This window comes from Zosterops lateralis, assembly GCF_965231275.1.
Source record: "Zosterops lateralis genome assembly, chromosome: 17".
In the NCBI taxonomy this organism is placed as follows: Eukaryota; Metazoa; Chordata; class Aves; order Passeriformes; family Zosteropidae; genus Zosterops; species Zosterops lateralis.
In genome coordinates, this window is record NC_139777.1 from 13,447,981 (window position 1) to 13,474,775 (window position 26,795).

Below are 26,795 nucleotides of genomic sequence, written 5' to 3' on the forward strand. Positions count from 1 at the left end.
ATGCCCCTAATTTATTTCACAGCAGAGGTCTTGAAGAGTAGATATAAATTATCACTAAACACAGAGGGAAGATTAAGGTTTATATGAGCACACCTAAAAAGTCATCCTCACTTTCAGAAGCACCATCAACACAAATCTTGTAGCATTAGAAAATATACTTCATCCCACAACTTAAGTTAAAGGTATTCAAGTCTGAATATTTCTATTTCCATTTCCTTTCAGGAGATTTCTATTGGCTTCAAACCTAGACAGCACTGAGAACCACAGTAACCCTTAATTCAAAGGGTCTGGTAAGGAGCAGGACAAGTTGCCAAGGTTTGGGGAAGAACCACCTAAAATACCAGTCCCAGAGCTGTTCTCCAGATCAGGTTTTTGCCTTTTTTACAGTCAGAGAAGGAAAGATTTGGGCCTTTATGTTTCATTCAGCCTCAGAAAACCTTTTAAAGGTTTTCTCCAAGCCACGGAAATGTCAAACTCCTTGAGCATCTCAGAGCCCCCTCTAGCCCAAGTTCCCCAGTTTGGGGGTTTCTCAGGGATGCCCAGACTCTGCTCATCTCCCCAGTGCACAATGATCATAAACAAACTCAAGGCCATGCTCTAAACATGAGCACTAAACAGAATTAATTGAAACAAAGTTTAACAAACAAAAATAAACCCAAAATGCACGACAGCATGTGGGGATTTGGGGCTAATCAGAACCAGGTCTCCTGTACTTCCAGCTCCCACTCAGTTTTCAATCACTGAAAATGAAAACCTCTCCGTGTTTAAGAAGCTACAATATTCTGATGACAATTTGTCTGAAGTCAAAGAGTTTACTTTTGTTGATCTCTCCCCCAAGACATGCTAGGCTGCACTTGACTGGTTTACAGAGCACCTCTGTACTTGAAGAAAAAGGTAGAACTGGACCCTAATGGCATCTCTGGGACCTGGACAGGCCACAGGGATGAACACGACCCGCTCCAAGCTGCATGTGCTCACCTTTCTCTGGACTGACACCTAAAGCCCAGCTCCTGCAGAACCTTCCTGTCCTTGCAGCAAGACACTTGCAAGCCCTTTTAGGATTCTGAAACTACCTGATAATAGTGTAAAAGACACATTTATCCATGAATGGAGTGTCAGATAGACCACACCCTTCTTCTCTGCAGCACCACACACATTTGGGTCACTGCTGAGGCCCATTTTGCCTTTCCAGTGATTCCCAAGGAACACACCAAGCTTAGCCCGGGCATAGCATCGACACAAGTCAACATTAAACAAGGTCAGACTCCAGCTGGGGCTCAGGGCTGTGCTCTGAATACACTGCAGGTGTAGTTTATACATTGCAGGTGTAGTTTGTACCTTGCTCATCACCTAAACCTACATCTCAGTTGCCTCTTTCCCTCCTATGCAGCACCGATCATTAGTTTTGATCTGGCTGAGATGAAGGAGGGATTGTGTAACTGTCCCCAAAACAGCCCAGCCCTGGGAGCTGCCTGGCCTTATCTGTCCTCTGGCGTTTGTTTGCAGATGGAGATGAAACCTGAAGATGTCCAAGGTTTTCCAAACCAGTAAATAAGTCTTATTCATGTCTCCTTCCAAGCCCTTCCACATGCCCCAGGAGGATGGCAGAAGTTACAGGACCCTCTTTTGTCACTTTTGTCATTTGTTTTTTTCCTCCAATGGCTCTCCTGCCTCTATCTAATCAGGGGGACGTTTCCTGTCTTTGTTCTCAACCATTCATCCTGCGGGAATGATGATTATCATCAAACAGCATTAAAATAGCCTGGAGCCAGCACCCAATTAGCTTGGAGTTAGGGAGCCCTGGAAAGGAGCAACAGAAGAGACCACAGACAGTCCAACTGGCAAAAATGGGCATTGAATTACGTGTCATTCAACCACAGCATCATCCCACCTTCAAAAATAAACCTGGGCTTCAAACCCAGCATGGGCCAAGCTTGGAACCAATAAACATCACGTACATGTGTTATGTCCCCAGTAAGCCAGGAAAATGTTCCAAGTGACACTCTGTTCCCAGTTTAAAACTCATACCAACTGGGAGACAACTGCTCCATTCAGATCTCCCAGTGGGGGAAATTATCCAGATTTCCTTCGTGCAGCAAATCTCTGCTGCCAGGAAGCCTTGGCAATTCTCTCCTGAAGGAATAGCAAGGTAACAGAGAGGTCCTCAGGGTGTGCAGACGGTTTTGAGTCCTGGATCCATAGTAGAGAAAAACCCAAACCTACTTTTGCCCATTGCCTGTTCCAGCTTCCCAGACAGATGCCATCCTTGTTAGAACTGGAAGAAATTCAGAGTTGTACTTACTTCACAAATAAGAGTGAAGAATCAGTGACAAAGTGGAAGACTCTTCCAAGCTGCATAAAGACGATGAATAAGATATGATCAAAGAATTTGGCTCACCAGACACTTTTTCCTCCAAAAGCCTGGTAATGTTTTTCCTTCCTAAGAGAATAAAACACAGTATTTCTGGTGTCCCAGCAGGATGGAAGCAGCAGCATGGAAGCAGATGGACAGTAACAGGCCTGAGTCTAGGATGCTGCTCTGGCTTGGGTGAATTATGAATTTCTTCCTCAGAAACATTGTTAGTAAACCTAAAATCACTTTGTATTGAAGACTTTTGGTGGAATGCTGCTGTTTGAGAGTGCTAGAAACATGACGTGTTGTTTACTACTTAGCTTAGCTGACCCAAGGATTTGCCTCCAAGCACAAAATTCCAATCCTTTACTGCAGAGATCCCAAGATGTGTGAATCACAACAAAAACTTCAAAATAACCTTGGGAGAGGCTGGAGCTGGAGAAAAGCTGCCCTGTCATCCCGTATGGCAAAGCCAGTCCAATCTACAAACCCCTCTGCATCACTGGCTCTTGGCTCTGAATCCCAGATATCATTTCAGGTCCTATTAGGGGAGTAAATAACAAGTGTTGACCTCTGAGAGTGGGGAAATTCAGATCCACTCATTGGGCCTAACCCTTTGCTGCTGACTAGGAAAGAACCAAGTCAGGTTTAAAAATATAAAATACGTTCATAACTTTAAAGTCTGCTCTTCTCATGACGTTCAACCTATTAGTTTTCCTTCTTCTAATAATTTTTTCCAGTTGCTAATTGGAGGCTAATAAGAAATGCTTAAAAAGTCCAACTCTGCGTTGCTGAATTTTTTTTCCCTTGCTCATCTTTATACAGCCTGGCGCCAAAACCCGTCCTGGTGTAAATCATGTACTTGATGGGAACTTTACTCATTTACATCCAAAGGGAATCCGGTCTCCAGTGTCTCCAGATAATGATCTCGTTGTGTTTAATACTGCATAAACACATAGGATGATGCGTTCCCTGTCTTAAAAAAAAAAGTTTGTTTAAATTTTTCTGTCTCATCTTTAGTCATAATAGCAAACAACGAGAGGGAAGGGTGGAGAAAGAGTGAGATCGTAGCAATGAGATCATGCAGCACAGAGTCCAGTAAACTCCAGGGTGAGAAGTCTTTTAAACACAAATCTATCTCTGCAAAATCAATGGGAGGAAAAAAAAAAAACAGGCTAAATTTAACCCTTATTCTATTTAAAACCCGTGTGCAGCATCTCACAGAACTGCGTTACATAAACACAATTGTGTTATATTTATGGTTTGAAACAAAACACAAAACTCTCAACTGCAGGACTCCAAGTCCCACCCAGCCAAGGCCTGTGCTCGCTGGAGGAGCCGTAAACAGGGAGCAGCCCTGGAGCCCAGCATTGTGCCTGGCCCCATCCCAGAATCCACAGAGCTAACCCACCCTCCAGGAGCAAAACAGCTCCCAGTTTGCCACATGGACTGGTCCTCTCAGGTGAGCAGCCTGCTGCAGGTGCAGCGAGCCAAAAATCCCACCCAGCAGCAAGGTGGGAGCATGAGATGAAAGTCAGGCACCAGCCTCCACCAAACCGCTGGATACAGCCCTTGCTCAGACACTTGGCACAATTTCCAGCCCTTCTGCTGGAGGTTTCCACAGCAAAAACACCCCCCTTGAAAATCCTTAGCTGGCCACTGAAACATCTGCTTGCCAGAGACACCAAGCCTGTGTGTCACTGCTGCCTGAGTCACACGCAAGGTTGGTTCCAGCTTCTCTCCATGGGTCGCACAGGATTCGAGTGTACCTGGTGAGAATATCCGACACCTAACAGGCTGTGGCTGCAGAACCACAGCCATGGCTCCAGTTCCCACAGTGCCCTTTGGACTCAGTGGTCACCAGGCCAGGGCTTCCCAAGGTGGCCAAAATTCTGGTGTGACTGGTGTGCAATGCGTGAGGCCGCCTGAGGTTGTATAAAATAAACCTTGGCCAATGTGACGCCACAGCCTGGGCAGAGATGTCAGTGTAAAGGCTGGCCCCACAGGCCACAAAAACCTTCTTGAAATGCAGGAGGATCTCCTTGGGAGAGGTGTACCAGGAAATCCACAAAGCCCTATTTCTCCATCCCACTGTCCTGGTTTTCCCACTTCAATTAACTCTCAAATCAGGTTGGATTTATAGAGGACTTTCATACTCAGACTCTGGCATAGGACAGAGAGGTTCCTCTCTCTGGATCACTGGTACACAGACAATGAGCTCCTTGTCTTCACTCCTGTCTCTTCGAAGCTCTGCTAGGGCTTGATGCACATTGGGTTTCCTTTTCTTATTAAAAAAAAAAAATTAAAGATGACCTTAATTTTGCAAATACTATTCATTGCAAGCAGGCATTTTAGCTCCACCACTGCTCCCAAGTCAGGCTTTGTTTTCTTTCTCTGGGATAGGACTCTGTTTAATCCCAGTCCTCTCACTTTTTTTTTTTTTTTTTTTTTTTTTTTTTCTCTTCAGTGGATGGGACCCAAAAGCACAACATTTGGGATAATTTCTTTCCATTTTGCCTCTGCAGTTTCTACTTGAGTGAGGTATTCTGCAGCTGATGCTCAGCTCTGCTCCAGCTGTTTTGAGGCGAAAGAAGTGGCTAATGGGATCAGGGACCCGACCTTGCCACTCCAGGCATGTAAGCATTTAATTCTACCACCCGATTTATAACCTTCCAGACACTCCTGTGGTGATCCCACTCTGCAGCAGCATCACAGCCACCAACAGAGAGGCGAGAGATGCTGCTTTTTAAAAAGGCATCAGCTCTTCGGGGAAAAGCGGGAATCGAATTGTAAAGAAAATTAATTTCTTTTTTTGTCATCATTATCCTCAATATGAAAGAAATCTCAGACAGAATGACTAATCTGGCTCCAGCCAACAGAACCTCAGCTGCTGGCAGCAGGGACGCAGCCTGGGAGGGGTGGAAGCAAAGCAGAATGGTCTTGGATTCCTCTACCAAGCAGGGAAATGCTGCCACAACAGGAGACTCCCCCAAAAACCTGCCCAGGAAAGGGGGGAGTGCTGAGTCCTCCCAGAACACGGGGCAGAGTAAAAGCAGCTCCTTGTAGCTACAGCACCTTAGACATATATTCTCAGAGGGGTCCTGCAACATGGGCTGGTGGCAGATGGTGTGAACACCAGCTACAAACTGTGAGAGGAACCAAGCTTGGAGCAGGAGGGACAGATGGATGCACAGCAAGAATCCATGGGTGTTCACACACACACACACAGACACACACACACAGACACACACACATACACACACACACGCTACAGCAGCCAGAGCTTCCCAAAACGCTGCTCCCTCCTTGACTTTAGGCCCTGGCTAAATAATGCTGCATTGTTTTGTATCACGTTCTGCTCTTGCAGCCCTGCTGCAGCCCAGAAACAAAGGGGGCTTCATGCAGGACAAAAGGGGACTGTTCTACCTAATGAGGACCAGTTGAGAGGTATGGAGACAGCACCCTCTCCCCATCGGATCGTGGCTGTGAACAGCCCCTCTGGCTAATGAAGAGCAGTTGAGAGGTGCGAGCAGAGGGGACAGGGATGTCCCCGAGCAGGGAGGGGCCGGCCCCGAGAGACGCCAGTGCTGCTGCTCGGCAGGGATAGCCCGGGAGAAGGGAACACGTTTAGGTTCATCTGTCACTGTGATGGCTCCTGACCCGCCAACCTCGCCGGCCTCGCTCTCTGACCTCCTGCTCTGACCTCTCCAAAGAGGCGCTGGTGCTCAGCCAGAAGTCCCCTATTGACTACCTGTCAGAGGGCACCTGCTTAAGGAACCCCATAGAAATTAAAGTCACAAAATGAGTCACAAGGGACTGTTTGAACTGGGAAGCCAGCATTAGTCCCTGGCTGGTAAACCAATCTCCCTAATTATCTGTCAGAAGAATCTCTCCTTTTTCTATTTTCCTTTCTTTCCCTCTTCCCCCCTGCTACCCCCTTCCCAATCCTCTCTTCTCTTTGACTTATTATCTTAATTTCACATTAAACAAAGGGATTAAAAGCACCTTGGGAGAGGAAGGGAGTGGAGGGGGGAAAGGCAGAGGCTGAAGAAAGAGAGATCTCAAATCTTCCTGGTTGGGTCCTTGCAGGAGCTCGGGCCAGGGGACCAGCAGTGCCAGGAGCCACCAAGCCTGGTCATGTTTTCATGTCCAGCCCCCATGGCCACAACCCGTTCTGGCCTAAAAGAAAACAAACCCTCAGTGGGGCAGTGTAAACCAAGCCCTGTCTGAGGGAGGATGTGTGGCTGTTCCTAATTTCCCCACGGTCCTCCCCTGCAGGGTAATGCTGTACAGCTGCACTGGAGTGTCTTTGCTGGGGTTTCTCCTCTTGGGCACAGGGCAAAGGGATGTGGCAGCCCCTGGGGCAAGGCCACGCTCCAGGAGCTGCCCCTTCGTCACACCAGGGCACTGCACAGGAAGGGGCACTGTCCCCTCCGTGGCTGGGGCTCAGCTCTGCAGCTGAGGTTGACTCCCAAGAGTTCACTGAATGAAGATTTGTGATCCACAACTCTGCTGATTTTGTGTTTCTTAAGTAACACTAAAGCACAGGCATGTTGTGATTCACCAGATCTGGAACCCTTTTCCTTTAAGTTTATAGAATCATGGAATGGTTTGGATTAGGATGGACCTTGAAGCCCACCCAGTCCCACCCCTGCCACGGGCAGAGACACCTTCCACTACCCCAGGTTGCTCCAAACTCCATCCAACCCAGCCTTGGACACTTCCAGGGATCCAGGGGCAGCCATGGCTGCTCTGAGCACCTGTACCAGGGCCTCCCCACCCTCCCAGGGAACAATTCCTTCCCAATATCCAATCCAAATCAATTGGTGTTACATCTGAATTCATCAAGCACCACATTGCCAAGGTAGTGTTGGGACTAATGACAGCACTGCTGCTTCTTCAAACAAATACTTCTTTTCTCTTTCCACATGGGAAAATTAGGTTAATGGTACTCATTTCCCTCACCCTCCAAGAAAGCCAGATTAAAGTCTGCATATCACTTCAGGTTCAGACAACTCCCGTAAATCCATCTGGAATCTGAGTGGAGACCAGAGCAATGCTTTCCTACAAATAAACAGCATCCTCATCACATCCCAAACTCCTTCCTGGAGAGCAGGATTGCATATCCCATAACTGCATCTTCCACAGCCCATGGCACTCAGTATGAGACAGAATATCCTGTCATTCCCAGCATTAAAAAGCTATTAGTTCAGAAAGACAATTAATTATGTTCTGAAACATCTTAATTACAACAACCGTGAACAAATGAAACAAACTAAGAAAAAACCCCGCCCTGGGATGTAATTTGTTCCCAACTCCAGTGGTCACTGTGAGAAGTGAGGCCAGGTGGGTCTGACTGCCTTTCCCCAGAGGATCACATCCAAGGCTTTACAAAAAAGCCAGCTAGCAGGGAATTTTCACATGGGTCTAGGTTTCATCAGGAACATTTTAGCCCTGTACTCCCTCCTAACCCCTCAGAAAGCCAGGACTGCATTTCAGTTTTATTCACAAATCTGGCTGTAACCCATTACTCCTGTTAAAAGGCTGAAGATTTAATGGTATCTCACTCCGCAGTTAGTCCCATTGGATTCCACAGGATTACTTCTGCGGCCAAGTACGAGCATTAAGTGTGAATAAAGACATCAAACTCCAGCCCTAAGTGTTGATGATTCATCGGCAGAATTCCTAGAAGAGAGGGAATCCACACAACGGCCTCATAGCTGTGAAGTGACCTAACTAATATGTTGTTACACAGACAGTAAAGCTGCATCCACTGGGAGAAACGGGGAAAATATATTGCCTGGAGGGGATGTCACTGAAAGTGAGAAAGTTTCTTGCCCTGTTTCTGTGTGAGAGAGTCAGGGCCTGTCAAATACTCCCTCATTCCTTCATACTGTGAGCCCCAGTGCAGCTGAGGAGAGTCCTGCTGCTCTCTCCTGTCCAAGTGGTGGGGAAATGGGCAGCTGGGAATAGCACCAGCTGCTCCTCTCAAACCTGCAAGCAGAGCTGGGTTAGGCAGGAGAAATATCTCTCTCTCCCTGCCCCAAACCATCACAACCAAGCAAATAAAAGCCAGCTCAAAGCACAGGTCCTGGAGCTGACGCTCCCTCATATCCAGATCAGGTATCTCTGGTCACACCACTCACCCCTTAATGAACCCATGAGGGTTTGGCCTCTCTCTTACTGGGTGAAAACATTTTCTCATGGTCAAGTGATAAGGTAGCTTGATGCAATGGGTGACAAAGGACAAAGAAAAAAATCCCAACAGAGGTGAAAAGACATTTTTCACATATTTTCTCCCTTGTCATCTTCCAGGAAACTGATAAAACTGGTTTCAGATGTAATTTTCATTCAAAATGTAACCATATATCTCTGGATTGGGTAAGCCCAAGCCTTGAGCACAGGCACAAGGGAAGGAGCATGCCCTGCTTAATGGCCTACAGCCCTGAGAAGAGATTGTAAGCAAAGCCAGGAAAAAAAGCAGGAGAATTCCCTTTACCTTCCCCACCGGCACTGACAAGGGAGATAAAGTGTCTGCAAAGAACTGTCTGTGCTTTCATTCATAGCTCTGTGGTTTCACTACAGGCACCTGCTGAGAAACAGTGTTGGCTGAGAAGCAAACAAATGCAGTGAATTCAGGAACACTGACAAGCAATTCAGCCTCGGAAATGGGAAAATCATCCTCTGGGGTTTGGTTTGGAAACACCAATGGACCTGGAAGCCAAAGAGTGAGCAATTAAAACTCATCTCATGTCAGTGTAAGGAATCTTCACCTGCTCTTCACAGCTCTGTCTGTCTTTCTTCCCCATCAAGGACACAGGAGAAGGATCCTTCTTCACCCCTCCAGGGAAACTTCATGAATTTAAACAAATATTATTTAAATAAACCCCTTGAAATGGAGTGTTGGGATGAAAAAACAGGAGACACTCAGCTGCCCCAAAGCTGGGGGAGCCGTGCTCCTCAAAGCCTTGAGAACATCTTTGTTTCAAACACTTCTGGGGGTTCAAACTGCAAAAAACCACCATTGGCTGCAATCCAAGGTGACTTTTCTGAGGAGCAAGTCAGGTTTTCACACCCTTGTCATAATCTCCACTGTGACTGAATTCACTTCAGATTCCCATTTGAAGAGAACCCGGCCAAGATTTTGAAGTTTTCCATAAAGCAGAAAGTCCCAGAGATTTTCATTAGGAAGAAAACCACATCTTTGTCATTCTGGTGAAACCAAAGCCCTGCCATGCTGAGAACAATTCAGTCACAGTTTGGTGCTGAACACCAAAGGCCATAAAATTCCTGTCCCAAGCTCCCTAAGTCATGGTTGTGGGAAGCCCCATCCTACCCCTGTAAAGCCAAAGTCTCTGAATTCCTTTGGGGAGAGGCATCATCCATTCCCTCTAAAGGTGAGGTCACCAACCCCCTTGCTCACTATGACACCAAAGAACTCACAGCCACAGAGGAACCAGGGTGAAGTGAAATGCTGCTGCTGAAATGACAAGACCCCTGTCCATTGGAACAAGAGCCTTTTGATGTTATGCAAACAAAACACTGAAAGCCAAAGGAAGTCATGCCAATGTCAGCTGCTGGGAAATTTAGTTGAAGCTGACACTCTTGGGAAACATTTTGATTTTAGCCAAAATCTGGCTTTCCTTTTCAGTGTGACCTGTTACACGGAGCAGAGAGATAAGAAAGGTTGGACCAGTTTTACTGGGAATATGTTCTTCAGACCCAAAATATTGTGCTGAATTTGGCCACAGAAATGTGAATACACCTTGGAGGGTCACTCCAAAACAATACAGGGTGCAAGGCTGGTCCCTATTCAAGGAGTCTGGAGTGAGTCAGAGCCACCTTTTGTCTCCTTGTGCCAGCCTGCATGGAAATCAGTAGGAATTTCTGTAATTCCAATAGTCAGATTGAGAAAACAATTTAAATACAGATGTTGATGCTGACAGTCACACACCTTTAAACTCATTAGGAAGTGCAATGCTGCACATTTTTAAAACTAAGTATGTGTGCACTTTCTCTGCCTCCAATATTTTGGAAATGAGACAAAAGGAGACACAAAGAAGGGACCAGCAGCAGTAACTCCTCCCTGAATGCACAGCAGTGAGAAACAAATACCCCAAGTCCAAGTGAAGAGCTTGAAATGACACTAAGGTGGGCAATCCCACCAGCTCAGATTTCTCTTGAAGTGTCCACTCAGCCAAAGCGTCTGTGTTTAGGTCTCAAGTTCAGTAGAGATGAAAAGTCAGGAGTAGCCAAGTGTCAAGGTTTGCACATCACAAGGAAAACAAGTGGAGTTCATGCCAAGGGACAGCAAAGCAGCTGAATTAACGCTGCCTCAGCCAACTTACAATGCGAAGCTTCCAGGCTATGCAGGTTGGGTTTCCTGGCCTCAGTGTTCCATTTAAACTGCTTTTGCACATATAAGAGGCCAGAATTGTCCCCTGTGCTCTGAGGACATGTGTTCCATTTGGTTTTTGGCTGCACAGCCTGAGCTGTTGGTTCCAGTTGCAGAAAGATGTGACTGGGGAAATTTCTGACACAGGGCACCACAGAGGAGGAATTCACTGGAGAACTGAATTGCTGAGGGGCTCTGAGGCTTAAAGATGACCTTTATCTTCTGCTCAGAACTATGGGACTTGGTGTTCAGTCCTCCAGAGTCCAGATTTTTTTGAAAAGTCTTGTGCAGAAGAGGCAAGTTTCCTTCTCTAGCCCTACACTTGCACGTGTTGTGCTCCTGTCTCTTGACTCAGGCTAAGCCTTGTGACCAAAGGGATGCCCACCATGTCACCATCTGCACTGGGACCTACCCAAGCCTTGTTTAGAGGCCTACAAAAGCAGCTCTGTGTGCATGTGGTACCCCAAATAGGGAATTCACACTGCCCTTCCCAGTCCACTACAGACATGCATCTGTCTCCATGCAGGGGAGCCATGGCTCAGTTCAGAAGCAAAGCCCCAGAGTATTGTTACAGGTCTCTTCTGCCAGCCAGAGACAAAAAAAACCACACTAAGGCAAGGAGAAAACCAGTACAGAACCCCGAGCTGCTCAAGAAAATGGGAACAGTAGGACTCCTGGTTAAGCATCTGAAGGAGGGAATAGCAAGACTCCTGGTTAAGCATCTGAAGGATGCCTCCAAGCTGCCCAAGTCCTCGGGTCCAAATTCCCACTCACATCCCTTGGACGTTCCTCTGCAGGTCTCCAATGGGTCTGTTGTGTTTTTTTGCCCAGAGTCCTCAGTCATCTCCCCAGTGGAATGAATGATTCATGTCCAAACCCTGAAGCGAGTTGAAAGCTGACTTGCAATGTAATGGATCCTCTTTCCCTCCTGGCTCAGGCTCCTGTGCTGCTGCGGAGCAGCTGCCGTGCTCCATCTCCAGAGCCATCCTTGCCGTGTCCACGGCTGGCACAGTGCTCTCACCCTCAGGCATGTGCTAAAATTCCACCCAAGACCTCTTGAATCGAGGCCAGACAGGTTCCCTCGGCCATTCCCAACATGTGCACAGTGGCCAAGTGCTGAAAAGGTGGGACGGTTAAATGGAATCTGGAGGGGATTTTTTATTTTTTTCTTTTATTTTTTCTGTAGTTAGTGCCAAATGATTGCCTAGCTCCTTAACAAAAGAATAACAAAAACCCTGCAACAGGACGTGTCCCAAATCATCCACACAGCACAGCAAATAAATTCAAACACACGGGATTCCTTCCCCCAACACTATAAATAATAAAAACAATATACCTCAGCTACAGAGACCGAACCAGGGCAGAAACAAACACGCCTTGAGCTATACATTGATGTGTACATCTGAGTATCCATCATCCCTCTGTGTCCCTCTCTGTCTGCTTTGGCATCTGGCATTAAGCAGGTTCTGAGAGATGACCTTCAATTTGCTCACTCTAAAGCAAGCCTGGCGTGCCAGAGACTTAACAGATGATATACTTTGGCTCCAAGGAGTCAGCGCTGCAGAGTCTTTGAGCGTCCCACTCCAGATCCGGGGTAGAGCAGGGCTCAGCGCAGGCACGTAATCCTTCTATCACGCCCCTTCAATCTTTTTGGACTCCCGTGGTTATTTACTACCTGGTCTGGCTGCTGGGAATTCTGGGGAGGACTCGGAGCCTCCTGCCAGGACCTCTGGAGTTGTGGAATGCCTCAGGCTATCTCCTGGATTACGGAGTTTCCATTGTGATTTCTGGGGGAGATGGTGGGGGAGATTAACAGGAAAAACATTGTCCCAAACGCCAGCCGCCTCATGACTCACTGCTTGGCCCTGCCAGCCCCTGCAGCCCCCACCAAGGCAGCAGCCCAGAGGTTCAGCTGCTCTTTGCTGTGGAGTTTGGGATCTTTTGGGATCCCTGTTGGGAAGGCTTGGATTTGTACCCCCTCCTCCAGCACCCACCTGAACCAGGCATGGCTTATCCCAAACCACTTCTTTTCTTCCAGCCTTACTTGTAACTCCTCTCTCCCTCAAGCCTGCCTGGGAGAATTAATTCCCCTCACAAGGTAGGAGAGGAACTCTTCCATCTGTACACAGAGATGGAGAGAAAGAACACGACGTCCACCCTGAAGCCCAAACTCTGGGAGTCATCTGCTCTGGCCAGGGATCAAAGGCTCTGTTCCATTTTTAACCACTGCCCTGCCCCACCTTACTACTGCAGTGCATCCAAGCATGTTTTTCCATCATTTCATTGTGTGCCAGAGGATAAACAAAAGCCACCCCCTCGGTCCGAGGAAAGGATGCATTCCTGAGAACTGTGAACCCTCCTCACAGATAAGTGCCTTTCCCACTGCAGGCAGCCACAGCTACTGTAAACTATGGTAGTAAACCTTGACCAGCCCGTTTTCCTGAGCTTACATGACAGAGTGCCAGGGCAAAGGAGATGGATGGCTTTATTTTTGTCAAGAGCGAATCTACAGATGGTTTTAACCAAAAGAAAAAAAAAAAAAAAAAAAAGCTCTGAGGGTGATTGAGAGGCAGTGGGAGGGAGAGAAAGAACAGCCTAGAGATACATCAGAACAAGTAATATATACAAAGTGCTTAAAAATAACACCACTGGGAGCTGACATCATTTGTTTACTCATGGGCTGCTTGTGCCTGGCTCGGTATGAGAGTGGAAAGGCCAGAGGGGCACAGGACACTCATCCCACCCACTGCCACTGGGGTGCAGAGATTCCTACAGGGAACAGTTCACACCAGACTGTTCCCAAAGCCAGGGGATCCTCCTGTTAGACATGGAATATGCTCACACTCTGGCAGGGGCTGATTCCTCCATGGATTGCTGCTGGTATCAAGGGAGTCACCACAATCAGCCCCAGGGCTGGTAACTGGTTATTAACCAGAGGATTAACTACATCTTCACCACTTCTTCATCCCATCACCACGGCTTGGAACAGAAGCAACAAAATCTACACCTAAACAGCTTTGTTAGGAGTTTCCTTGTTCCAAACTATGTCCTAGCCATGAGGTCCCTAGAGCATAAAACAGGAAAGGACACATCCCTGAAGCAATAGCCTTTCTCAAGGCTTCCTCTGAGGGGCTGCTCTTAGATCCACAATGGAAGGAGCAAGAGCAGATATCTTGAGGGAGATGCAGAGAGTGCACCAATGGTCTAAATCCATTACTGGACCTGGCACAAGGTCAGCACCCACAAACTCCTGAATTTTTTATCTTGGAAGAGCTGCTCCTTTGTTTGCTTTCTTCCTACCTAGGTTTTTCCAGCTGGAAATGGAGATGATGGTGCAGCCCTCTGCTAGAGTCACATCCCAGATGCATTAATAAACAAATGCTTGTTAAAATGTGCTCTGTGTTCCACTTAGAACCACTTTGGGAAGGGGCAGAAAAGCAGTGACATTAGATATTTTAAGCACAAAGCCCTGTGCCATAATGTCTTCCCTCTGTTGGCAAAACATAAATTTCCTGTACATCACCATCAGCTTTGCTGAGGGGTGAGCATTTGAGGTCCTTGCAGCAAAGCAGTATTCCTGGTGGACCACAGCACAGATGGAAGATGGCTACATATACATTGTTTCCCCACCTGGCATTTCTCACATGCTGCACGTGCCAGGACAGTACCTGATAGAGCTCCCAGCTAAAAGCAAATGGGATATTTCACTCTTAGACTCATCCAGCCATGGGTAGAGGCTGCCAGCAGGGCTGGAGAGCAGCCAGGCTCTCTGGGGTGTTTGTGTGCATCAGCCACAGATACCTGACTGCCAGGAAATGCACTGAGACCATCAACTCATTGCACATAAGCCATCAGATGGTAACAACTTTCAGTGACTGGTATTGACTTGAGCTGCAGTTGAAAAGGCACTGGTGAGATGAAAGGCTCTGTATCCCATTACTAATCCCCTGAGCTATCCAGTCCCCCAAATTTTGTGGAAGTTTTAAGTTTCACCATGAAATGTTCATAAAATGAAACGCACATTTGTTGCCAGCTTTCCTTATTCCTACCCGAGCGTTTCCTCAAGCTCCCTCCCTGGAACTCCAGAATCCCAGGGACACCAGGCTACCTGCCTGCCCACAACGACACTTTCAACTATCTACAGATCAGCCAGCAATTCTCAGAGGGCTGCCAAGAAGTGAAAGCCTTTCTGCAAACCCTCAGGGCCACAGATGGATCTGGGTCCCACCCTGCAGCAGCCCAGGGTCAAACTCATGCTGCTGGGTAAGGCCAGCCCCCTTTTCTCCAGCACCCACCCCATGGCTGTGGCCTTTTGGGCACAGGCAGTGAGTTGCCATCGTGTGTGTCACTCGTCAGGGGATCTCCCCTCACATTTTGGAGGTCTGTGTCATGCGGCTGGAGTCCAGCAGAAGGCTGGGAACAATGTGGGAACACAGGCAGGAACATTCATTCCCGCCCCAATGTCCCACTGGAAGGCCTTTTTTGGTTCCTTAACTTCTTTCCCCAAATCTCTCCCCCACTCAAAGGGGAAGGCAAACACAATGCCTGTTAGCAGCAGGGAAATCTCTTACACATTTCCTGCAGCTCCAGACCAGGGGGCAAAGCCTGTCTGACATTGCTGTCACGGCGTGGAGCATCGGCGTGGAGCATCGCCTGCAAAGGCAGTTGCTAAATAGGAAACAGCCCCACAGAAATATGGACACTGCAGGAACCCAACTGGGGTTGGGATATTGCTGCTCAAGAGAACAAGCTCTTCCCAGGGAGATAATGAGGAGCAAAACAGCCACAGGAAAAGAAACAGTCACAGCAGAACCGGATGAACATCTTTACATCCATTGGGAGGCTTTTTTGGAAGCACAGCATCCTCCCTCGAGGAAGAATGAGAAACCTTCTGAGAGTTGTTCAGCAAAGTGCTGTGGTCACTCACAGGAATTCTGCACATGCCCCAGGAATGCGTCACTGCCCACATCCACACGCACATCCCCAGCTCTCTGCTCCTCCCTGCGGACTCACAGCCAAGGGAAAAGGAGAGAGAGCTCTAGCACAGGAACCCTGGCCCACCCTCTCCAGAGAAGGCCCTGAACAACGCCCCTGAACCCATCAAAACGCTTTCTCTTTGCCCACACCCCTCTGTTGAAAGCCACTCTGTGGTCATGATGTTCCTAGAAACACTCCTTTCATGGTTAAATATGCTACACCTTCAAATTACAGCATTTCGGGCTGCCTGCAAAGAAGTGGGCAGAGCTGATGACAACATTAAATTGAAGCTGCAAGAAGCCAAGTGTTGGCAGGCTGGCTGCTGGACAAGTCACTCAAAGGGCCACACTCATCCTCCTTTACCCACAGCACACTCATATAACCCCTCTCTGCTGAGGTGGAGCTCACCACCCCCTGCTCACCTTCCTGCTGCTCTGACTACAATCCTTTGCTCTCTTCAGGATAAGATTTGGCAGTGATGAAGGTCTAGAATGGATCAAAACAGGAACAAAATCTTTTTATTCTTCACTGCTGGGCTCATTTTTCCCAGCATCAGCTGACGCAGGTTGCCCAGAGAGGTGGCAGATGCCCCATTCCTGGAAGCATTCAGAGTTGGGTGGGGCTCTGAACAACCCAATTTAGTGGAAGGAGTCCTATTCATGGCAGGGGGATTGGAACAAGATCATCTTTGGAGGTCCATCCCAACTCAAACCATTCTGTGAGTCTATAATTTACTGGCTCACTCTGTGGAAGAAAGAACAGCATGAGAGGAGCAGTGGGAATTCAGGAGCAAGTCCAGTGCAGCTGTCTAAGGACACCCTGGGCTGGATGTTATGGGAAACCAAATCCTTGAGATATTCCCTCACAACCAGTTAAAAACAATCTAAAATCTGTGCTGCCACCCCTGATTCCTCCTCTCTTTTCCTCCCTCCTTCTTCTGTTGGAGCACCCAACAGAGCAAACATCTGTGTGACCCCACCACAGACAAAAGGGTTATTTCTCCTCAAAATCACCAGATTTGGGTTTGGTGTAACATTCCGATTCCATAACACTTTAGACAGGTATTTAACATGAGTTTTAGAGCCAACTCAGCTCCACAGCAGCCGGTGGAGTTCTTTGCCTTGATGTCAAAGATATTTAGAGCAGTGTCAGCCTACAGAATCCTGTGTCCAATCCCACTGAAGAGCTCAGTGTGTTGAGGGATGGGTACACACGTCTGCACGAGGCTGGGGCCAGAGCCAAAACTCTCGGAGCAATGATATCAGCATCTGGCCCAGGGAGCAGTTTCACTCCTCCAGTGGTCGAAGCATTTCTCCACTTCTCCAGTAGACTTGTGGCTCCTTGTGGAAAAGCCGTGGTTCCACAAACATTTCTCTTGGTGGTAAGCTCAGCTTATCCCATCACACTCCCCCTCCTTCCTCAATCACCAGCCACTCACTCCCAAATCCGGTTCACCCCTCAATTATGCCAATCCAACTGTTTATGGAGCCACATGGTGAATCAGCCAAGGGAGCTGATCCTGCAAAAAATAAAATAACCTTGCAGAAAAGGGGAAGGAAAGAGAAAGAAAAAGCACTCGGTCAGAAAGGGGCCTTAACAAGAACTGCAAAAATCCATGGGGCAAGCTGGATTTTGAAAGGATAACTGAGTATTGCAACTACTGCCCTGACATCTGTTTACTGTTATCCCAGCACAAGTGAGGTTCCGGATACCGGCACTACAGGGGCTGAGGCATAATAACGCGTGGCACTTGGCTTTTCTGCTCCTATTAGGGCTGATTACAACTGTCTGAGTCTCAGTGTTGTTGATCATGGCTGGCGCAGGGAAAGGGGGGTTTCTGACTCTTGTAAGAAGAAAAGACTCGGGAAAAAGGTTTCACAAGGAGCTTTCAAATGTCTCATTTTAAGTACCTCGCAGCTACGTTTTCCCACCCTGATTATCCAGGGGGTTTATCTTTAGGGAAAAACACTGGGTTCATAAAACCCTGATCCCCCCTGCTTTAATCTGTACAGGTAAAGGGAGACGTTTGGCACTGGAGCCAGGGGAGAAACAAGAGGAGCGGAATGGAGCTCATAAGCAAATCACCAAAACAGAGCCTTTAAAACACTACATTTTTTCTTTGCATGAAAACATTTCATATAAACATATACCAGTGCCCCCACCCTTCCTCTCCATTTCCAAGCACACAGACCTTATTCTTTTACGATAAAAATAATGGATTTATGGAGTCATAAGGCTGACAAAAGACATGAATTCACTTTTTAGAGCCTACTAAACTTCTACTACCAAACATAAGGTTCTGCTCACGTACTAGTCCATCACCACTGCCCCACCCCACTCAGTGGGATCACAAGCAGCTCTCTTAGCAGTGGGCAAACCTCCCTTCTGCTTGGAATTGGCAGCAGGAATCTTGTGGAGAGACAACAGGGAAAGGCGGAAGGAGGGAATTTCTATGTTGTGGGACATTTTCAATTTACTCAGTTTGATCTCCAAGTTTTCGTGGTCGTGCTGAACCAGATCATGTTTGAGTTTCACAAATGACTAGAAAGGGAAAGCTTGTTTGTTCTTCATTTTACCACGGAAATCTATGGCTACAATGCAAACATCAAGCAGCCAGAGCAAAGGAGCAAGCCGAAAAACATCACCACATATTATTCCCCACAACAAACACTGGTTAGCAGGAAGCCACAACAACGGCAGGCAGAGCGCAGCGGGGGTCTCCACAGCTACATGATAACCCAGAATCAGAACATGAAAATACAGTGGCCACAACAAACAAGCAGCCAAAGGCACAACAAGCACAAGAACAAATCCACCACCACACAACACAGGCAGAAATGATGGTGCTGTCTGTACCTCTGAGAGACACAGCAAGCCACTGCCAGCCACATCCGCAGCACATCCCAGCATAAAGCATTCCCAGTAACTCATCTCAGATGATCAGCCAAGAAATTATCCCATCTAGGAGAGAATTAAAGTCAAACTTTGGGATATTTACTACCTGTTATCCCATAAAAAGGGAAAAGCCTGTGATAACAAAACACTTGATGTAATTGGTCATGTTCCCTGGCCAGCCCAGGAAATTAGGGACACATCAGCCAGTAAATGAAGAGATGCTCCTTGTTTTCAGCCTTTGGATTTGGAGGAGGAATGGGTGACACAGTTGGGGAAACTCCTGAAGAAAGAGAAAAACCTGCCAGATAAGTATGATGATCACCTTCAGGAACTCAGGAAGGATGATGAGATACAGCAAAAAGACTTTATATTATCATCAACTGGGACTGATGAGACAGCTCACAGGTACCAATGAAGAGAACAAACTGTGTGAGGAGCAGGGACTGAGTCACAGCAGTGACTCTGCCTGCTGAGTGTTTTACATGCTTGCAGTGGTAATAAAATTTCAGGGAAATGCAAAGGGAAGGAAACGGGAAAACGTTGTGCACTGTAAAAAATATCATTTGAAGATTAACCAAAATGGAATAATGGAAACAGTAGAGTTTTTTGTACCAAGTCTTGACAGTAGGAGCACAGAATGCATGAGAGGTTCATCCAAGGCATCCAAAGCTCACAATAAACATTTTCCCCCACCCCCAGAGAGAACAACATATTCATTAAATTAGGAATTAAAATTGATCAATGCAATTTTACTGTATTCTGCAGCTTGAATCCATGTGAGCAACCATGCAAAGCCTTCCTAGATCTGCTCCACAGCCTAGCCCAGTCCTGCAGCAGGATGGAGGTGCCATGCCCCAGTGCCTTGTGCTCAGTCACAGCACCAGGACTTCCCAAATTCAAAGCCTCCCTCTGCCACTGATGGACATTGAAAAGTGACTGAACTGGCTATTGAATGAGAAGAGCAATATGTACCTGAGCTGTCAAAATTAATTTATTGTTTCGGCTGGGACTTCGGCTTTTATCAAAGCCATGACCATGCATGGCCAGTCAGTCTCTGGCCCCACAGAAAATAAATGACAAAATCTTTTCTCTGGTCTTTGATAAAGCAGGCAAAAGGTCAGAATGGTCCAGTAACCTGTATAAACCATTTCTCCAAGGTTCAGTCAAAGGAAAGTCTATGACATTAGAAACCAAGTGGTTCACCCTGTGCCAAGCCTAGAGAGCTTGGGCAGCAAAGTGGAGTCTGACTGAATTGTTCCTTCCTCCCTTTCGGGCTGGAGGGTGGACACCACCCCAAGAGTGGCAGTGGTGGGATGGTCTCCCCTTCACATTCCAACACTCTATGTCTTTAATCTATTTTTTATCTACTGCAAAGTTCCCTCCTTTCCTTCTTTCTGCTGCAGATCCCTTCCCAGGAAGAAGGGTTGTGACTCATGTGAGCATCAAGAGATTCAAAGAAGAGGATTTCTTTAAAATGCTCAGCATTTCATAAAGTTCCTTGCACTGCTCTCAAACTGACCCCAGGGTCCCAAGCTGATCCTGGCAGCTGGGTCTCCAGCTCCACCACACTGAGCAGGCAAATTCCCCTCCCCTGCCATTGGGACTACTGCACTGGAGATCATCAAGTGCAGCCTCAGCAGCTCAATCTGGGGAAGTGGTCACAGCCCCAAGGCTGACAGAGCTCAGGATGAATCTGGACAACTCTCAGGCACAGGGTGGGATTATTGGGGTGTCCTGTCAGGGTTGGACTTGACGATTCTTGTGGGTCCCTTCCAGCTCAGGATATTCTGTGAATCTGGTCTGCCTACAGCAGTGGCTCACTCACAGCTGCAGGCAAGGCCAGAGAACTCTGCACGTTGCACCTTGTAGGGAAAGCACTTGACTCCATTCAGGGGATATTCCCAGTTCCCCTGCTCCCCAGAAGTCCCACGTAGCTCAAAGCAGGTGAGTGACAGCCCTAAAACACAACTGAGTGATTTTCCAGCAGCCTTGCTGCTACAGCTGAACATTAGTTGAACAATTCCTCCATGACCTCTGCTTTTTCAGGGGTTCTTGGCTTTCAGTGCCAGCCCAGGCTCCCAAACACGTGCTGGAGTAGTCAGAGGCAGATGAGATCACTCGAGGCCAGGCCAGTTTGGGATGCTTGTGTCCTGCTGCCAGATGGGCAGCAGTGTCTGCTGCCAGCAGAAGCCTCTCCTCGCACTGGCTCTTGGCTCCCCTGCTATCAGGAACACTTAATCTCATTTTCCTTTCCTCTAGACTGCCAGGGTAAGGCAAACTGTCCTGGACAAAAGCATAATCTAGGCTTATAAATGAAGTGTGGCATGAAGGGAGGGATGTCTGGCCAGCCTTTTGGTACTGCTTTATATGGCCATAACAAAACTTGGCCAAGGAGGACATGGGATGCTGAAGTCCAGAACGAGAGGTAAAAGGTCAAATTCTTTCCCTTATGAATGAGATTTCCAGGTGGTAGAGGAGTCTCAACTATTTAATGAGATTTGTGTAAGTCATTCATGTAAGGAAAGCCAAGGTGGGTGAGTCAGGAATTAGACACCTCCACACCTCCTCATAGTCTGCTTGGGCCACATTTCCCAAAAGCTTGGGAAGAGATCCCAGTGAACTGGGAACAAACCCTCAAGCCAGCCAAAACCAGAGGTCTAGGGCCAAGTTTCAGTTTAAGGCCAAAGCTCATCCCACCCACCTCCAAACCCTGGCAGAAATCAAGGACTCTGAGCCTTTAGAAACAAACCCATCCCAGCCTGCCATGGACAAGGACTGAGGGTTGTTCCTGCCCTAGAAGATGCCAACAGCACAGACTGGAAGTGTTCTTTTTGCAATCAGAGTGAGGAGGCCAGCACAGATCGGCCCAGAGGATCTGGAAGGCTGCAGCCCATGGACCTTGAGAACACCCAGCTCACCTGGAGAACAGAGGGAGCCCAGAGTGATCTGCTGGATGCAGAGATTGCAGACAACTCAGCCCAAGCTGGCAGTGAACAACTTGTGCATTTTCACAGATAAAATACCAACATTCCAATTCAGCAGCTTTAGAGTCCCTTCCATCACCTAAATGGGCTCCAGGAGAGTTGGAGAGGGGCTTTGGACAAGGGCTTGCAGTGACAAGTCAAGACGAAATGGTTTTAAACTGAAAGACGGGAAATTTCGATGGGATATTGGGAAGGAATCCTTCCCTGTGAGGGTGGGCAGGTCCTGGCACAGGGTGCCCAGAGAAGCTGTGGCTGCTCCTGGGTCCCTGGAAGTGTCCAAGGCCAGGCTGAGTGGGGACTGGAGCCACCTGGGATAGTGGAAGGTGTCCCTGCCCATGTCAGGGGGTGGAACTGGAAGCCCCTTCCAACCCAAACCAGTCTGGGATTTGACAGCAGTTTGCCTGGTAAGACTTTGGCTCAGCACAGCAATTAACAGAACTTGGCAAGACCTGGCCCAATTTCTCTTTGAGATCGATTAACTTGACACAAATGACAAGATCATGATCTGTACAGCTGTGCACCATGTGACTTCCCACATTTGACCTTTTTGGAGTTTTTTAGATTAAATAACAATACAGAATATGAATAAGGGTAAAACCTCTCCTCCAGTGTCTGCATCGGAGCTTTTAGAATGTGCTATTTTTAGATGTCCTCCTGCCACTTGCAGCTTTATAATATAAATGATTGCTCTGGGCATCTTGGAGTAAAACAAATTAATTTTGTGAAGGCAAAAAAAAAAAAAAAGTGATTTCCAGTGACTTAGTAACAGCATTTGACAGTCAAATAACTCAGGGCTTGGAGTCCCCAAGTGCCCATTGACACAGAAGTCAGAGCTGGCTTCCAGTGCATGAGAACTCTGAAAGGCACAGAATAACACCGTAAAAACATGTTTTTTCAAACTAAATAAATGACATCCTGTAATGCAAAAAATAGTTTGCAAACTCACACACATCTGTCCCATTACTCCCCTTGCTCTCACACTCACTCTCCCTTCCAGAAAATCTATTTATTTCTCCCACTGCTCTCAGGATGTTTTGTTTCATGTTTATCTATAAGCATATCCACTAATAGCTTTGGGAGATCGTGTGATTAGACCTATGTGGAGTCTTTTTTCCCGTGCTGCTTGTTATGGAAAAAGAAAAATCTTTCAGGATGACAACATATCACAAATATATGTTGATATTGCTGATCTAGGGGGTTGTTATTCCTATTTTCTGCTAAATCCCAACCCATCAAATCGGCAAATTTCAACACCTCCAAAAATAAAATTTCTATTTGGAAAGATTCTTTCTATGTATTTTTTCTTTCCCTTGAATGGCATTAAAAGGCATTTAAAGTTATCAATATCCCCACTGTACCAGGCGCACAAGAAAATGTAGTCCTCTTTGGTGTTTTTAATGCTCATTCCAAATTAATCATTGCTCAAAGGTTTTTAATTGCCAATATATTGAATTATTTTATACAAATTTATAATTTTTTGATTGCTGCTGCCCAACACCAGGTACAAACCAGAAACTGAAGGCAATGCCACAAAATCTTTCTCAAAGAATGGGTAGAAAAATAAACACCAACTAAGAACATGAAGCAGCACCTTGCTCATTATAAATGAGTTGCACTGACACAAGCACAACAAACCTGACAGAAATAAAGCAGGCAGGTGGTCCCAGCAGCAAGGGGGAAATTCAGCACTGAGACCTGATGCAGAGATTCAGATCAAAATGCAGCAGGCAGAGCTCAGCACCTGGGGCCAGCTCTGCAGTGGGCACCAGGATGGAGCTGAGCTGCCAGCATCCTCTCATCACACATAGCACAAATGGTTTGTTCCAAAAGCATGGACAGCAGAATAGGAAAGATCATTATCCACCTCTGCTGGGCACTGGTGAGACCATATCTGGACTAGAGGTTCCACTTTTTGGGTCCAGCCACTCCACACTCCTACAATTCCATGGTCCTTTCCCTTGGCCAAAGCTGCCCATCACAGAGACACAGTGCTGACACAGAGCTCAGCAAACAGAGCCAGGGGCACAACAAAGGGACTGAGGCCAGGCTCTAAATGTGGATGGATAAAGGGAGGGAAAAAAAAAAAGCCCAAGAATGTACCATTGAAAACACTGTTTTAATTAACAGGGTGAGCAGCCACTGCACGACACGCACGGAGCACATGGGCTCTGCACGCAGCCGGAGCCGTGGCACTGGAGGGAAGAGTCAGGTCCTGGCAGCCTCTGCACAGCTCAGGGGGTGGCCAGCACAGCTCAGGGGGGTGGCCAGCACAGCTCGGGGGGGTGGCCAGAACAGATGAAGGGGTGGCCAGCATGGCAGGTCACCTGTGCTGAGATGGGGACACTGGCACATCCAGTGGCCGCAGTGCTCCAACCATGACCCCTCATCTGCACAAACCTTCTCTGCTCCCTGGGCTTCTCCACCCATTCATGTTTCTGAACTTCTGACTCTGCCAACCCAGAGAAGTGCCTGCTTTTGATTTTATTATATCACTATATTTCTATTCTATCACTATTGTATAGCTATATTTCTATTCTATCACTATATGTCTATTATATCATTATATGTCTACAGGGATCACGAATTTTTGAAGCCAGAGGTTCTGAGGACAACAGAACCATCCATTTCACTTCTCCCATATTTGTGGAGTAATCCCCAAATCAACACAAATCTTCCAAATTCAAAATACTGATAGATCAGGGAGTTTGGAGATCTTCCATTGGATGTGTTGCCAGGTGGAAAAAAAAAAAAGAAAAAACTCCAGGTGCAATAGAGACAAATCATGAATTATTATTTTTTTACTTTGAGATTGGGAAACTCCAACTCCATCTCCAGCTGGCAGGGAAAAAGAGAAACACACATGCATTTTATCAAAGAGGTGTCTATTTTGCTTCGGCTTTCGAAACGCCATCTAAACAACACACCCCCAAATTGAAACCCTCCAGTTCTGCGCTCTTTGATGCAACTGTCCCTCCCGGCCTCAGAAATGTGCAGGTTGCTGGCTCTTATCTGTCAGTGGTGCTCCTGCATCCATGGATCCATATATCCATATCTACATACAGATGTTATCTAGCTGTCACATCCACCAAGTGTCTAAATACACTCAATATTCTTTCTCCTCTTTTTCACTGGGAATGAGATAACAGGTAGGCAGACAGAGGAACACGTGTAGAACATTAGCTCTGGGTCCCTGTAAGCTTATCTTATCAGTTTAGTCTAAATCTTAGAGCCTTTTGCTCTGGATTGCAAGCGAGCCCAAGCTTTAATTTGGAAAATGTGGCGTTGGGAAGAGAACCTTGACATTTGGCTTAGAGCTCAGGAGCAGGGCTATCAGCTCCCTGCTGAAACCACAGCCCAAAGGGACAACAAAGCTGCCTGTCCCCCGAAATCCAGCAGAAAATTCCGGAGGTTGAAAGGGAAAGAAACGGCTTGGGATAAAATGGGAAGTTTTAGATCTCGCAGGAGGAATGCTGCTGAAAATGAGAACCATTTGAAAGCTCTGGGGGTTATGAAGTGGAATTCCCACTCATACAGTACGCAAGAGTTATTAAGTGTGTATATGAGACTCCTGTTTTACTTCATGTACATGATTATTTTATACAGGGAAGTTTGGAAAGAATTATAGACTGAGCCTGAGGCCAAGCCAAGAAGCAAGATGAGCAGCAGCAGCAGCTAAAGGAGAAAGGTTGAGCTGGCAGTGGGGAAGCAGCCGGCCAGACAAGGGTTATTTATAGTGCCTGGAGCATGGGAATGTTAATTGAAATCAATCAGTGGCCATGAGGACACTAAGTTGGAGTGTCAAGCTAGAGCAATTATAAAGCCCATCTCAGGGGGCTTGCAGGTCCTGACTTTTTTTTTTTTTTTTTTCATGGGATGGATATTAAACAGCCATTCACTTTGGAGTGAGGAAGACACAAGACGGTTGCACTGCACTTCTAAGCCAAAAATCAACTCAAACCATACTACTGTTAAAAAAACCCACCCACCAGCAGTGCAAACAATTGTGCTTTCCCTTGTCAGGTATTTCTAACAGGAAAATGGGGGCTGGAGGGATCTGATAATGTTGTAGCGTAAAGGAAAATAGTCCATTTACCAAAAGAGGGGGAGAAAAGCTCCTTTAAATTGTATTTAAGTCCCTTCCCCTCCCGTTTGTCAATGCTGACATTTGGCAGCTTTGACATCTGACCTAGGGCAGACAAAGGACAGCCAAGCATTTAAGGCATCTGGTCTGCTGCTGTTGTAACTAAATTGTGTCATAATTAACCAAAAATCATATTAAAATACGAAGTGGGGACATTGCAGTGCTGGGCACTGGGCAAAGGAGAACAACATTTGCCCATTAGGGGAAAGGACCTTAAACTTAAAAGTGTCAAGGACAGTTTGCACATTGACTTCCCGCTGCTGAGGGTAGGGTGAGATGGGATTTTGGGGAGAAATTCCTTCCTGTGAGGGTGGGGAGGGGCTGGGATGGATTTCCCAGAGAAGCTGTGGCTGCCCCTGAATTCCTAGAAGTGTCCAAGGCCAGGTTGGATGGGGCTTGGAGCACCCTGGGGTAGTGGAAGGTGACCCTGCCATGGCAGGGGAATGGGATGAGATGAGTTTAGAGGTCCTTTCAAACCAAAACCATTCTATGATGGAGAGGCTGAACTGGGATGGGGGTACGAGATGCCAGGCAAAGAGAAAAGAGGAACATTTAATGCTTTAAGGACCTGCACCATGATCTTGGCTGAGCCTGGTGTCATGCACAGCTTTGGCAGCCAAAGACAAAGTGCAAGTGAAGACACCAGTGCAAGTGAAAAAGGAATCGATCCACATTTTAATTGCACTGTTTGAATTGTTGACAGAACACTTCCCATGTCTTCGCCTCTGGCGCTGTTGGCTCCCCGATAAGGCCCATGTGTGCTTTCTGTCCTTTTATGTAGCAGGGAGATAAGCCCTGACTGACGAGGTTACAAATATTGGGAAATCCACAAACCATATTTGAAGCGCTGCTGGGAGGGGGAGGATGGAGACTTGGCAGTGCTGCTGGGTGTTTGGAAAGAGCAGAATAAGCTCTCTGCCTCTCGGGAGGACCCAGCAAACGGATGGAGGAGTGTGGAGGGAGGATCTCCTCAACACCAGGTTCACTCCAAACCTTATGGACAAAGCTCCATACACCTCAGCTGAACTCAATGCATCAGCTCTTCAGTAA